The sequence below is a fragment of the Protopterus annectens genome, chromosome 2.part1 (genome assembly GCF_019279795.1).
Source record: "Protopterus annectens isolate FY-2018-M chromosome 2.part1, PAN1.0, whole genome shotgun sequence".
Lineage (NCBI taxonomy): Eukaryota > Metazoa > Chordata > Ceratodontiformes > Protopteridae > Protopterus > Protopterus annectens.
This window is the reverse complement of record NC_056729.1, coordinates 998,679,001-998,689,046: the sequence shown is the minus strand read 5'-3', so window position 1 is coordinate 998,689,046 and position 10,046 is coordinate 998,679,001.

Below are 10,046 nucleotides of genomic sequence, written 5' to 3'. Positions count from 1 at the left end.
GAAATATATCTTCTTCCCTGTTACTCAAGTGGGGTCTTAATTGCAATGTGGATACAATATATAACCCTCAATATGTCAGGGAGATGGGTTATGTCATAAAAAACTGCATGGTGTTGGCTCTTTTTTCTGTGGTATGCAGAAATGGCATATGTTCTCCCCATACTGTAGGATGGCATTGAGGAGTGGGTGCACTACATCATTGAAACAGATTACTGCAATGCACCAACCATGTCTCCTATTGGTTGCTGAAAAGTCCCTGTAGATACTATTCAGAAAGATAGCCACACTTTGATATTCTCAGGGCTATATACTTCACATATCCAGTGGGCTTGTAAATGTAGGCAACAAATCTCAACCAGCTGCTTTATGATAACACTACCCATTTAGTAGTGGTGCAAAATGTAAGTGTTATGAAGCGCATGAACATTTAGGCACAGATGAATCCAGGATTTTACTGTGGTCATTAACTCTAGAGCTAGTGCCTGCAGTTATGGACTGAATACAACTTTGAATTATGCTGGCATATTATTAACCCTCATTTGCATTTGCAGAGGCACTCATTTTAAAAATGTTGCTCATTACCATCTCTTTATACTTCCTCTAGCATACTGTGTGGACTGCTCTATTTTTTGGATTTCCGCGTTCACACTGAATGCATCTTGGAACACTCTCTGTATGGCTACTTGTCATGCAAAATCACTTGCCATGATGCAGAAGAATGCTTCTGAATCCCAGGGCTTATATTGACAAACCAATTACTTGTTTTATTAAAGAGAATTAGTACACATCTGTCTTCAGGTTATAACCCACTTAAAAAACATAGATTTTCATGCATCAGAGTATACTATATAAATAACTTAGTTTAAACTGATGGAATTGTAAATAACTTGGATCTTAAGAAGCAACAGATAAATCAGACAAAGAAACACATTATATTATGAAAGGAAACTATTGAGAAATTAATCTTTTTGCTTGGGTATTGTATTATCTTTGTTACTCAGTGCTTTAATATTAATATTAATATGATTCTTCTTAGCCAGGCTAAGATTCAAAGTAATATAAAACAATAGAAAATAAATGCAAACACTGATTTCTACTTCATTAATGATATGAATGTGAATGATTAGGAAACTTTAAAGTAGATTCAGCCTTATATTAATAGATATAAAACACTGAAGTAAAACCACTGTGACATTAATCTTTGAACTAAAGCCGCTTGGACATCAGTGCTTTCATAACGTACAGATATACTACAAATATGTCTTCATATTTACAGATTAGATTGGATAACTCTATGAGGTGTCTATAACAACTGCACACTAAATCTTGTTGCTATGGGATTTTGACACTGTATGCCCTTATCTCATCAAATGCTACAATTAACTAAGACTAGTTACACATTTCAACAATACACCTTCTTTTTTTTTGGAGTATATCCTTTTCTTGGATATTTTGTAACCCAGGGTAGAAAACCTAGTGATGTTCAAATATATCATCTCATATTAGATTCACTATAGGTTTACTAACTTGGGCTTGAACAGCATGTCTTCCTTACCCTTGAAGTTCCACTTCTCTATCTTTGGGCAGAAGTTGTGTAGAAATAGTCATAGAAGATCTGGTTTCAATCAAATATGTCTATTTTGATCTCCTACACTTAACTGAATGTGCAGTCTCCCATATTCCCTGGTAAAGAGAGAGATTACCAAGACAACTAATTAGAGGGATGAGTGTTTTGAGATGTAGTGCTAGGGATGGATTACTAGTCACTGCACATGCATAGTTTCCTTCTTTCTCTCCAACTGCTATATTTTTTCAAACTTGTGAAAGACACATCATTGTTGTTAGCATTGCCAATCTTTTTTTCTAGCTCATGCCATCTTTCCAGAAATCAACACAAGGACTGGACTCATTTAGGGGTAGAGCCGAAAACTATGAAACAGCAATTTTTAAATGACAAAAAATACATAGCTGTTGTGATGCCTACCACTGCTACCAATATGTGATGGCCACCAATATGTGTCATCCCCATGTTGGGCCAATAATCAAGGAGCTTGAATCCTCACCACTGACACTGGAGAGAGATGTGTACTTAGAATACAAATGGATACACTCAGTATTTCCAGATGCAGACCTCACTGTATCAAGTACAATTTCCCTTAAGAGCACACTGGGAGCACACTCAGCCTGGGGTCTGGATGTCTCTATATCTTTCTCTCTCCATGTCCCCAATAAGACTCCCCACTGGAACAGCTGTAGGATTAGGTCCTCAGCCAAGTGTCCAAGCCAAGTCCTCCAGCACCCTCTCTGTTGACCCAGTGCTTCATCTCCCTGCTCCAAGTAGCTGGCACACACACACTGAGAGATTTGATTTTTACACACACACACACACACACACACACACACACACACACACACACACACACACACACACACACACACCTGTAAAAGGCTGGTACAGGTTTACTAGCTATGACCTTTTCTACCCAGACTATAAGGTAGTTATCACAGACACTCCACAATCAACTACTCTAAGGTCCTTAACAAAGGGTGTCCAATTATACTGTGTAATATTAATACTAATACAAATGGTAGTAGTTCACCAAGATGGCTAGGTCTTGTGGAGTGGCCCATGCAGTGTCAACAAATAAATATAAGTGCTCTCAAAGGTTAGATACTTTCTTAGGTTCATAGGTTCATACTAGGCTATCTGCCCTAGGGCATTTATAAGCCTAGCCAGAGTGTGTTTGGCTTTCGCCACCCATTTTAAATTAATTTTGCTATGCCTTTTTTTGAGGTTAGTATACTGTGCCTCTGTCTAACAGTGACACAGAAGTGATAGCCGGGGTAAACCTACGATCTCCCATCCACTCATCAAGATTCCTCTTGAAGAGAGTCAATGTGGGACTCTGCCTAACCTGGACTGGGATTTTATTCCAGAGTGAAGGGAGCCTCTGGGTTATGAATCTGTCCCTCCAGCATGTCCTATTTATTTCAGTGCTGAGGTTCAAGTCTCTCGAGTGCATAGCTCGATGGGATTTGGATTTTCTGAGGTGCAGCATGTCCATTAATTCTGGGTTGGACATGGCTTTATATGTCAGGCACAGATCGCCTCTGAGCAGGCGGTATGCCACTAAGTAGAGCTGGAGTTTCTTTAACCGGGCAGCATATGGCATCTGTTTGAGCCCTTTGATCCTCTTGGTGAGGTACTTTTGGGGTCTTTCCAGTTGCTGCAGGTGTCTGGTAAGGTACATCCCAAAGGGGCATTGTACTCAATTATGGGCCTGATGAGGGATGAGTAAAGAGGCACGATGACCTCCCCTGATCTAGATGTGAATCCCTTCATGATTAGGTGGGCTATATAAAATGTTTTTCTAACCACTTTGGCCACGTGGTTGTCAAATGAGAGATTGCTATCAACTTGGGTCCCCAGGTCCCTAATGACTTCTTCTGTACTTAATGGATTACCACCTATGTGGTAATTTGTGGGCACTTTGTTTTTGCCAAAGGATGACTATACACTTTTGGCATTTAGCTTGAGGCCATGGCTCTGGCACCAGTTGTCTGTTTCTATGAGGCCCTTTTGGAGGATGCTTGTGTCGGCTGGAGAGTTGATTATGGTGCCCAGTTTGCAGTCATCTGCGAACTTGGTCAGCCACAGTCCTTCCGTGTTGGCCTGTACCGCCGAGAAATATATACCGAACAAGAGAGGTCCCAGGACTGAGCCTTGTGGGACGCCACTTGTAACTGGTTTGGAGTCTGACATGGCTCCAGCAATTCTAACCATGTGGGTTCTGTCCTTGAGCCAGTTTGCAACGCATCTAGTGACATAGGGGTTTATATTTAAGCTGGTGAGCTTGTCTATAATGCCCGAGTGGGGTATCGTATCGAAGGCTTTTGCGAGGTCCAGGTAGGCTGTGTGGACCACCTTCCCCTCGTCAATGGCCTTGGTGACTGTTTCAAAGAAATCGACCAGGTTTAAGAGGCAGGATCTGCCCTTAACAAAGACAAACTGGGTAGGATCCAGTGTCTGTAGGTCCCCAATATCTTTATTTATGAGGTCCATGATGATCCTTTCCATAGCTTTGCAGACCAAGCTAGTCAGGCTTATGGGGCGATAGTTTCCAGGATCCATTGAGGCACCACCTTTGTGGAGAGGGACCACTGTTGCTGTATGCCACTCTTTGGGTACATATCCTGTAGTAAGGCTAAGATTGAACAGTAGTTTTATGTTTGGGTTTAGCTCTTCTTGGAGTTCATGTAGGATGCAGCCGGGACACCATCTGGTCCCATTGATGCTGTGTTTTTGCTTTGGAGAGGCGGCTCTTACCTGAGCATCTGAGATGTCAGGGGCAGCACTCTGTTGGGATAGATATTTGCCCTTTTGGTGGGGAGAGGGGAGAAGTTTGCACTGAACCTGTCAGCTAGGATGTTGGCAATGTCTGTGGGCTCGGTGTATTTTTGTCATTTTGGACTAATTCTGAGCATATCTGGGAATTCCCACCCAGGTTCCTAACATAACTAAAGAAAGCCTTGTGATTATCCTTAGTGTCCTGTGCAATTTTTCTCTCGAAGCTGGCCTTAGCCGATTTTATGTGTGCCCGTAGTTTTTGCTAATACTGATCAGTGGTGCCTTCCCTTTTTGGGATTTTGCTCTATCATGTAGTAGCTTCCTCCTTCTATTGTATAGTTTGTTTATGGCTGGGGTCCACCAGACAGGACGTCTGCCTTTGGAGGATTGGGTCTTGGTTTTATTTGGGATTGCATGATCCATGCATTCCTGAAGGTGTTCATAGAATGTGTTTATAAAGGATTTGCGGTCTGGGCGTATTTTCCACAGGCCCAGGGGCTTTGAAGGATTTCGCCTCGGTTTTGAGGCGTGTGAAATTTGCTTTAGAGAAGTTTTTCACTGTGGTTTTCTAGGCAGGGGGTGGGGTCAGGATGTGAATATCCAGTGAGATTAGTTTATGGTCTGATCTTACCAGTGAGGGATACACTTCTGGTCTGGAGCATAGTGTCCCCATGTTGGTGATGATCAGGTCCAGTATGTTTTCCCCTCTTGTGGGAGTGGCAACAAGTTGTTCCATAGCATTTGAGTTTATAAATTCTAGGAACCTTTGGGCTAGGGTGTTGGAGCTAGAGTAATGCTCCCAGTCTATGTTTGGGTAGTTGCAGTCGCCCAATATAATGGTGTTTGGAGAGACCTTCATATTTTCCAGTATTCTCAGGAAGGCCAAGTGGGGTTCCTGTGTTTGGGAGGGTGGTCTGTAGAAGGCTATAAACTGGAAGGCAGTTTTACCCACAGTTAGTTGCACATGGATAGACTCTGATGCTTCGTGCTGTGCCACCAACCTGGAGGTGTGGGTATCTTTGACGAATATTGATATTCCCCCTCCTTTTGTGGTTTGGTCCAGGTTTTGGGGCCGAAAATCATGGTATGAGGTATAACCTGGTAGTGCTGGGGTGCTCTCTGGAGCCTTGAACCAGGTTTCTGTTACTACACAGATATCAATGTTCTCCATGCTAAGGAGAGTTTCGAGTGCATGCATCTTGAGGTTTAGACTTCTGGCGTTGAGTAGCATTACTCTTAGTTTCTTATCCCTTGTGATACCTATGGAGGTGGGTTTGTCTTTTGAGCCTTGCCTAAAAAAGGCACTATGGGGGTAGCAAGAGCCTTTGCCAATATCTGAAAGCCCAGGGGTGACAGGTGCAAGCCGTCCCTAGTGAAGCATCGTGGCTTGTCGAGCATGTCATCCCAGGCTGACAGGCATTGGATCCCCTTTGAATGACACCAACACTTAAGCCAATTGTTGAAATTGATTATCTTGTCTTCATATTGTGGCATCATTCTTGGTGAGGGTAAGATGATACTCAAGGTCAGGGTCATACCGGCCTGGGCTACATGCTCAGAAAGCTCCTCTATTTCTCTTTTCATGTAGTCCAGGGAGGTACGTCTCAGGTCATTCACACCAGCATGGACAATGACTGAGTCATATTTGTACTTGCCTTGGAGTGACCTGAGTGCTTGTGTTATGTGGCGGATCCTAGCGCCCGACAGGCAGCTCACCGTGACCTTCTCCTTGTTCAGCCTGGTGAGCGGGACGTCAGTGTGCCTGACGATAGAGTCACCTATTACAAGTGTATCAGGTGTGTTGTTTAGCCTTAAGGGCTGTGACTGTTCGGCACACTGGCTTTGTGAGTTATGTGTTGCACGTGTTTTGTTTTGGGGTAGTGGTTGCTTGGGTGTCTGCTTTGGAGGTCTCTGCTGCTTAGGCAGATTTTTATTTAGAGCCTCCGAGTATGTTTTTCTGTGTTTATGTGTTTGGTTTGTTGTTGTGGTAGGTCTATGTGAGACTGGAATTGTAGTGAGTGTGGTTTCCTTCTCCTCCTGACTGGTTACGCCAGTACTGAGTTGAGAGAGCTTAGCCTCCAGTTTGGCTATATGGTTGCATCTCTCACATGTGTTGGAATTTGTTGGGAGGAGGAGAGGGTTGTCTGTGTACATGAGGCAGTTGTAACATTGCCTCAAGATTCCCAGATTCACCTGCTGGACTGGAGAGGAGATTAACAACTGACCTTTGGACATGCTAGCATAGTATTGGGAATTCCTTTATAATTGAAAAAAAGGGCCAATGGGGAACAAGGTACTCAAGGGGAGTTTGTGAGGGTGTAGTGCTTTTAATTTTTTAGAGCTGACTTATATAATTGCTTTAGTGAGCAAGTGCCAGGTAACTTAAATGCAATGTGTTACAGGTAACTTAAATGCAAAACGACAAACAGTAACTTTCTTTCAAGTGAAACAAGGAAATAAGTACAGTAAGCAATGCAGATATCACTAGGGATCCACAGAAGTGCTAAAAGGCCGCGTTTTAGGTGGAATTAGCGTTTCAGGGAAATAAACAAACAACAAGCATACAAATAAAGCTAGATTCAGCAGGCCTGGATCTAGTCTATGCTACAGCAAACAAGGTGTACCAATTTCAGTAAGAAACAGTTAGAATATGCAGGCACTATAAGCCTTTAACCAGAAATTCCCTGCTCAGAAGGGCAGAGTCCAGCCTCTCCTCCCACAAGAGTGCAGACCGCAATCCTTCTTAACGTAAAATAACTGGTCTGAAGCCCAAGTGCTTAAACCAGAACTAATACACTTTTAGAATAACAGACACTGAGCTCTCAATCAGCAGTTCCTAACTTAGAAGGATGTAAGCTACCTGTCCTGCCACCACAGTGCAGGCCACAAACCTTCCTAATATAAAACAACTGGTCTGAAGCCCAAGTGCTTAATCCAAAAGACTTAGAAATGATAGCTACACTTTAATCAAGTTACTACCAGCAGTAATAAATACAACTGAATACTTTAAAGAATGCCTGGATTAGTGCTCAAGTTATACAAACAAAGCTAGAGTCAGCAGGTCTGGATCTAGTCTATGCTACAGCAAACGAGGTGTACCAATTTCAGTAAGAAGCAGTTCAAATATGCAGGCACTATAAGCTTTAACCAGAAATTCCCAGCTCAGAAGGACAGAGTCCAGCCTCTCCTCCCACAAGAGTGCAGAACACGAACCCTCTTAATGTAAAATAACTGGCCTCAAGCCCAAGTGCTTAAACCAGAATTAATACACTTTTAGAATAACAGACACTGAGCCCTCAATCAGCAGTTCCCAACTTAGAAGGATGTAAGCTACCTGTTCTGCCACCACAGTGCAGACCACAGGACCTCTTCAAGGACAAACCACAATAAATGTTTGAAATATATTTAATAATAAATAATAAAAGAACATGAAAATACTGAATATATATTTACAGTAAACCACAGTGTTCAAATCACAGAAAATGTTGAAATTATCATTGTTGGGCAAACTCATACAAATAAAGAAACACACTCTCTAAATTAAGCTTCACTATATTCCTGATTGAATCTAAGAAAATTTTACTGTTCCTAACTAATTTACTAACACAAGGCAAGATGCTGTGGGTGAGGGTCTTTCTAGTCAGGCTTCCCAAACAGAATAGTCAATACTCTGAGGTTTCTCTTTCTAATATCTAAAATATAATTTCCAAGAGAGCTGGCATAATGATCTCATCTGGTCACCTGACTCTAGGATCTTACAGTATTCCCCTTTAAAGCTGAGGCAGGAATTTAGCACAGATGACCAAATACACATCCAAATGTTTATGGCAGTACCTGTGGCCTCCCTATTTTCATTGAGCTAATGAACAAAAGATCTTTCCCAAACCTGTTGTCTCCAGTCCTGTTCAGCACTGTGGGGTGATGTTTTAATGGTTTAACAGCTCATTTACATTTCCCTTATTTTTCTTAAAGTTAACCTCTGCTGTGCCAGTATATTCTATTATTTCATTTATTTCATTTAATTCAGCTACAATAATACATATACATTTGTTTTTATTTTAGCAAGGTGTACTGTTGAAACATTTTAACATAAGCAAACCTCACAAATACATTTTCAGCAGAAACATCTGTAAAAATCAGTTTGATATACAAATGACATAGAGTTCTAATACATTTGTAACACAAGCATCTTGTATAAATCAGTTTGATATTCAAAGGACATATCATTCTTTACAAAACTCCAGCTGGCTATGCTGGCACTTGCCCATATCATCACATTTGTAAATGACTTTACATGATATTTTTAAACCATACAAACTGATTGATATTTTTATTTTAGAACTGTGTCTTTCAGGGAGAATAAGTGATGAATGTCTTGATTTCCTTTTAGAAAGAAAACATATGGCAGCAACATTTTTAGCATACTAGAATTGCAAACATATTTATCTGTTCCACCATTTAGATCAAATTCTAGTTCAGGATGGTCTAGTAATGGATTCACTGACAATGTCATTTGAGTATTTTATAAATCCATTAAATAAAGAAATTATATCTTTATTAATCATTTTATTGATTTTTTTACACATGATGATGAGTGTGTCGATTAGGAGAGAAGACATGTTTATAACAGTTGGTGCCAAAACATTATATCCTGAAAGAGGGAAGGCTGCAATTAGAAGATAGTTAATAGATTACAAAAATAGATAGTAGAACAGCAGATTTGATATTATTTTTAATGGAATTAGTGCTGGAGAGCAACCAGCTTACTTTTGTTTGAAGTTATAACAAGCAATAACAAGGGTAGAAATTTGGGCCTTAATGGCCATAGGCTGTACAAATTTAATTATGGTATCATGGGAGGAAAGTGTGTTACTGAAATCAGAATTCAGTAAATATGTAATTAACAATTTTTATTTTATTGACAGTTTATTTTTTTATTTGGAGAGACTACGGGTTTTTTTTTTTGTATTTTAAATGGCTCATCAACATTTCTGAGGTTTAAACAGAAAGCAGATACTAAAATTATTCAGTTTTTAGATATAGAATTATTTAAGGATGGTTCTGAAAAAAATGGTGGACATAAGTATTTAGAACCAAGAAAGGAAGCAATACTGTTTTTGCATTTTAGTAGGCCCAACTCAGTTTAGTTGAAAAATATTAAGAAGAGTTTAGTAAGAATGTGCAATATAGCGTCACAAAATGATGAGGTTTTGAATATTTGTAACAATGTCAAAAGAATGGTTTTAACTAGTGGATATCTGATCAGGCTTTTGAAAGTGGATGCCAATGAGGTAAAACTAAGGAGGAAAATGCAGTACTAAACTATAACAAATTTGGTGACACACATTGGGGTTTATATTAGATGACTGACCATCTACAACCATGAACACCTAACGACACATAAATGCAAAAGTACGAAAAGCGCGAAGGCTGTAAATATCGAAAACTGGAATGACAAATGTATTTCCATGGCCAGCAGGGTGATCGTGGAGAAGAAGAAATATATCCTTTTCCCCACTGTAGTGCGATCTCGGAGTTGGTATATATAAGTAGGGGGGTGTGGGGGGTGCAGGGGGGCTTGACCCCTGCAAAAGTGTGATTAATGAAGCTTTTTTGTGTATTTATACTTACCTGTGTGATGCTGTTTTTGTTTAAACTGTGTTCGGCATTCCGGTTTTCAATATTTAGACCCTTCACT